The sequence below is a fragment of the Vombatus ursinus genome, unplaced genomic scaffold, assembly GCF_900497805.2.
Source record: "Vombatus ursinus unplaced genomic scaffold, bare-nosed wombat genome assembly UNPS02004721.1, whole genome shotgun sequence".
Classification (NCBI taxonomy): domain Eukaryota; kingdom Metazoa; phylum Chordata; class Mammalia; order Diprotodontia; family Vombatidae; genus Vombatus; species Vombatus ursinus.
Window position 1 is genome coordinate 1 of NW_020944499.1, and position 5,541 is coordinate 5,541.

Sequence of the window (5,541 nt, forward strand, 5' to 3'; positions counted from 1 at the left end):
TTGACCCTCACAGTCCCCTGGCCCCATATTCCTCTTCTGCCTGGCTTGAATGGGGCTCATTACCCACTTTAAGCCATGTTTTGGCCGGTCTCTTCCTCCCAATGCCAGAGCCCAGCTGCTCTCTAGGAAACCCTCTCAACTGGGGCAGACCCAGGCCAAGGGAGATCTTCCCAGAATGAAAGCCTGGCTGTCCCTAGCCCGAGCTCGCGCCCACTTTGTGCTCGCACTCCGTCTAGCGCGCGCCCAACATTCCTCAGGCGTTACTCCGGTAGGCACCAAAGGACGCGGACGAGGACGCGGACGAGGACGGTGCTGTCGCTAGACGGGAGCCGCGGTCTCAGCAGGTGCTCAAGAGAGCCAAGCCCTGGCACAGTGTGGCCGGAAGAAAAGGTGTTAGAGAGGTGGAGGGTCTGGAGCTCCGTGCCTTCCTCTGTGCCAAGGAACAGTGTCTGCACCTCCTCTTCACTGCCCACCCTCTTTGCCAGGGCTCATCTGCACGCTAAGACTTGCCCCTGGGCGCAGGCACCTCTGTTCCTTCCCCTAAGCTCTGCCCCCAAAATCCCCAGAAATAGCGGTGTCCATGACTGAGGGGAGTCCCTCAAGGCCAGGCTGTTTGCCCCCTGCTTCATCTCCCTCTCCCACAAACAACTCCCAAATCGAATTGCCCAGGCCAGGGCGCATTTCCGAATGCCAAGGCATGGCATACTTTTCCACCGTCTTCTCGAACAAAGTTCGCTTGTTTTCCCTAGTAGTGTGAGTGCCTCTGTGTGTGCGTGCATGCGTGTGTGTGTGTGTGTGTGTGTGTGTGTGTGCCTATTTATGTTTGGCAGGAGGGAGGGCATGCCACAGTCCAGTGCCCAGCGTTGACCCTCCCATTTCCCTGCTCCCATATACCCGTCTTGTCGGGCCAGAATGGGGCTCATTACCCATTTTATGCCCGGTCTCAACCTCCCAATGCCAGAGTCCGGCTGGCCTCTAGCAAACCTTCTAAAATGGGCAAAGCCCAGGCCAAGGCTGATCCTCCCAGAATCAAAGCCTGGCTGCCCGGAGCCCGAGCTCGCGCACTCCTTACCTTCACAGTCCTTCTGGTGCGCGCCAGCGTTCCCCCGACTGTACTCTGGTAGCCATCAAAAGAGGCGGACGCTGTTGCAGACGGGGCGGTTGGGGTACAGATATAGTGGTCTCAGCAGGTGATCTGTCGGGCCACTTGCCAACCGTGTAATGTGGGGCAGCTCCAGGCCAAGGTTGATCCTCCCAGGATGAAGGTCCGGCTGGCCCTAGTCCCAGCTCAATCCCGCTCCTTCCTCGCGGCCCCTCTGGCGTGGGCTTCGCTTTTCCCACGAGTTCCCTTTCGTGTTATCCGGGTTCCCGCTAAAGGACCCGGAGGGGGACGCGGACGAGGAAGCGGTGCCAGGGCAGGGAGGAAGCAGTCTCCGCAGCTACGGGGGCTGGTTTGGCCATGCCAGGACCGGGAGGCAGAGGAGGTGTGGGCAATTGGAGTGTCTGGAGCCCTAGGTGAGGACACGGTTCCCTCCTCTGTGGCAGGACACAGTGGCTGCCCCTTCTTTTGTCTGCACAGCCTCTGTGCCAAGGCACGTGTGCCTCTGCTCCATCCCCTACCGTCCCCACCTAGTTCTCCAGGTACAGGAGTGTCCATGACTGAATTGAATCTCCCAATGCCAAGCCTGCTTTTCCACCCCATTTCATCTCCCTCCCCCTGCCCGCCAAAAAAACAAAAAAACAAAAAAACAAAACCAAAAACAAAAACAAAACTCCAGTATGGACTTGTACAGGGCTTGACAATTTAGAAATCCCTGAGGAAACATTCAGGTTGGACTTCCTGAGCAAGCAGATGGGAAGGCCTAGGGCCTGCCTTGGAGGGGGGGGGACCACTTGTCAACCTTGACTCTTTTGTAGCATGAGTGTAATATTCCTCAAGAGCTGTGATGGTGAAATGAAGAAAAAGTCTATAGAGGGCCAGGGCTGTTTCTCATGAAGCCTATTGCCCAAGGGTCAGGGTTAGGATCAGCTGGTTAGCTTGGACCAGTACATGTGATCCCTTCCACCCACCAGAACAGGGTTTTGGGTGGTGGGGGAAACCAAAGACTTGGAAGAGAAGGTGGTTCTTTCCCTCAAGCTTACAGTCTATGGGGAGAAGAACAAGTCGTGTTTGTGAAGCAACCCAATCACAAGGCCAGTGTTACAAGCTCAGATTCGATAAAGATGCTGTGAGGGAGAGAGTCAGCAAAGAGCTGGGCCTCTGTTTCAGCAGGGAAGCCTAGTGCAGGATCCTTTTGAGAGTAGACTTAGTGGCCAGTCTGAGGCAGGGCTGAGCTCAGGCCATGAGGTTGGTGAGCTTGACCCTGGTAGGCAGCCATCATCAATGTGCCTTGGAGCTGCTTCAGAAGCACTTGAGGAGAGAAGCTGCCAGCCCATCTTCCCTTTTGGAGGAATGAGTCTGGGGAATTTGGTCCCTCCCTTTCAAAGTCGCCCTCATCAGTCCCTTCTCAGGCTCTCCCAGAAAATAGCATCAAGTCACTCAGTCAGTAAGCACTGCTTCTCATTCCTTCTTTGGGGAATTTCTAGAATTACTCAAGTCAAAGGCTTTGAGGATGTCTCGGCACAGTGAGCGCCTGCGCCTCCGTTACCAGGCACTTGGTGATGGAGGCAACAGCAGCAGCAGCAGAAGCAGCAGCAGCACTGGAGGGAATTCCCAGGTGGCTGAGCAGCACACCAACTGGAGGGAGGGTCCCCTCAGGTAAGAGGAGCCAGAGGAGACTCAGCTGCCTTCTCCATCACAACTCCCCAGGGCAGCCAAGGGCCTTGGCTGCTGCCATGTGCACACTTCTTTCCTGCCCCCAATTTTGATAGACACTTCACTCTACTGCTTGCTTTCCCCCCAAACCAGAGAATTTCCTCTCCCCCTGTGGTCCCACCCTTTGGCTGCTGCTGCCTTCTCTTTCTGAGAACAGCAACTGAGGAGGGGCAACTTTGAGCATAGAGAAGGCTGGAAACCCTGAGGCCTGAAGCTGGGCAGGGAACAACCCCTCTCAGCCACAGATCTCTTCTCCCTGGCCCGAAGGCCCATGCTTCTTAGGGTGAAGCCAGGTGGGTGAAGGGCTGTGGGTGAGGAAACATTTTCAGCTGATTCTTGGCTCCCCTGATACCTCATCCTGGTGGTTTCATGTGGAAAGAGCCCCCCTCCCCCGGCCCATGGTAGCTGTGGCTTGCTTTAATTCTGCCTCCCACGTGAAAAATTATTCATCTCTTTAAGGAAAAGAACAGCAAAAGAGAGCTTTGGCTCCTCGAAGTCTCCAGCAAAGTCTCATTCCCCTGCAGGCCTTGCCCCTTCCATTTCCTTCTCACCTGTCCTCTTTTTCACCCTCTTCTCTTTGCTCTTCATGCTTGCTGTCCCCCAGGACTCTGAGGAGGAAGTCCAGTAGGGTCAAAGGCTTCTCATCAGGCCTCTCACCAGCCCCTCATCTGGCCCTGTACACCTGTAACACCCCTGAATCCTCCTCAGGGTACTTCTCTGAGGATGACTCTGCAGGTAGGCATCACTTCTTCTGCCCTGGAGGCCCATTCCCCAGGCGCTGCCCCACTTCCTTCAAAGGGTGCCCCATAGCTGGGGGTGGAGCAAGTATCTCTCAGATAAGAGGAAGAGAGAACTCTGCAGTCTGGCTCCAGTTGGGCGATTGAAGGGTGGAGGGGGGGCTCAGGCCTCAGACATGGTTGTCTCTCCTCCTGGGTGGATGCTCATTTCTTCCCTTCCCTGCAGGGCACTCCGTTACCCACCAGCCTGGCTCTGCATCCACCTCCAATAATGGTGCCTCCCAAGTTGGCATCTTTAACTGGATGGCAATATACATTTCAGGTGGGTTGTACCAGGGGGTGGCCACGGTGCCCAGGGGAGTGGTGCTTCACTGTACCGAGAAGAGTTTCTTCATGCCTATGCAGGGGCAAGCTGGGCCAGGGTGGAGTAACTTGAGGACTCTATGGGGAGATGGGCTTATTATGGAAGGATCCCCAAGCACAGCTGAAGAGCTCTGGGAGGATGGAAGAACAGAATAGCCAGAAGCAGCTGCAGAGTTGGCATGCTGGGAGACGACTAGATCTGGGAAAGGATGGGCTGGCAGGGGCAAGCCTTTGAATCCCTCTGCTGTGCCCTTTACAGGTTGGCTCTTTGCAGCATTCCAGTGGTGCCTGGGAAACACCTGGCACTGCCTGACCACAGCTGCCTCCCTCCAGGATTTCTTTCTGTTAATCAGGTCAGTGAGGCCTCCCTGGGGCCTGTCACAATTTAAGATCCACTGCTCCAAGGGACTCCACAGTCCTCCAGGTCAATTTCCCCTTAGGCCTTGCCCTGTTCCTTTTCAGCTTTTGGAGACTTTTACTCAATGAATCTTATGATAGACTCAGGTCAGGGCCAGGAGTGTGCTGGGACCAGCTGCAACCTGCTCCTGAGAGTCAGCTCCCAATTAGGGTTTCATTGAGTGTCTCCACTGAAGAAGATGATGGGAGAAATGGGTTGTGGGTGCCTTGCCCTCCTCCAGAGCTGGTTGTTGAACATTTAGCAGCACTCGCCTGCCCCCATTCCTCTTGCTTCTTCAGGGAAGTGGGTTGGCTCTGACTACAAGTGGGACTCTCTTCCTGAGTATCTTTTAGGAGCTCTCCCCTCAGTAGTTCCTGCCTCTGATCACAACTGAGTCTGGTGAGTTCACTTCTGCTAGTCTGAGGGTCCTGAGTTTGCAGGGACACTCCCTCCTTTGGGGTTCCAATCCAGAATTTTCTGCCCAGTCTTCCAGGTCTCCAGGCCATGCTTGCAGTTTCTCTGTGGAGGAGCATGGGCAGTTCTCCAGGCTGCCTCCAGGGCTGAATCCAGGAGCCTCTAGAGCAGGGGTGGGGAACCTGAGGTCCCCAGGCCCCATGTGGCCTTCTAGGTGCTTGGGTGCGACTTTTGAACTGACTCCAAGTTTGACAGAATCAATCCTTTGCTGAAGGGGATTGATTTGGTGAACTCTGGTTACAGTGGAGGACCTAGTGGACCACATGTGTCCTCGAGGCTGGTAGGTAGCCCAGGCCTGCCCTGGATTCTTGGGACCATAGGCTGGGCAATGGTGACCAGCCGGCCTCAGCAGGGGTCCCTCCTGCAGCTCTTCCAAGTCCAAATGGGCAAGCATTGTAAGGACTTAGACAAAAGAAGACTAACTAATTCATGAGCAGTGTATTAACGTAGTTTTGATGGAGGCCTGATACGGAGACACCTTCCACTAGACCTGTCAAAGGGCAGCATGTCCCCTTGCATACCACCACGAGCACCTTTCGGAAAAGCCAAGTTTTCTCCTTCCACTTTACGCCAAGGGTTGTCCATACAAGCCCAGTTCTCCACTTCTTGGGTACCCAGTGGCAGGGGGTGGAGGTGGGAGGGGGAAGAGTGGGCACACCCTTTTGGTTGTTTCATTTGCCACTTAGGGAGGGTCTGCTAGGAGCCAGGGGTGGTGAAGGGCAAGTGCTAACATCTCTTTCATCCCAATGAAATCC

General features: G+C 55.1%; 1 long non-coding RNA gene across 2 annotated transcripts; it reads left to right on the forward strand.

Moving 5' to 3' along the window:
• Positions 1-12: 12 nt before the first annotated feature.
• On the forward strand, positions 13-5,535 carry LOC114027223. Of its 2 annotated transcripts, none has more exons than XR_003567240.1 (3): positions 13-3,108; positions 3,420-3,874; positions 4,175-5,535. It is a non-coding gene; the product is annotated as an uncharacterized LOC114027223 (long non-coding RNA). The 2 variants fall into 2 exon arrangements; XR_003567241.1 differs by having other exon boundaries at positions 13-2,758.
• The last annotated feature ends 6 nt before the right edge of the window (positions 5,536-5,541 follow it).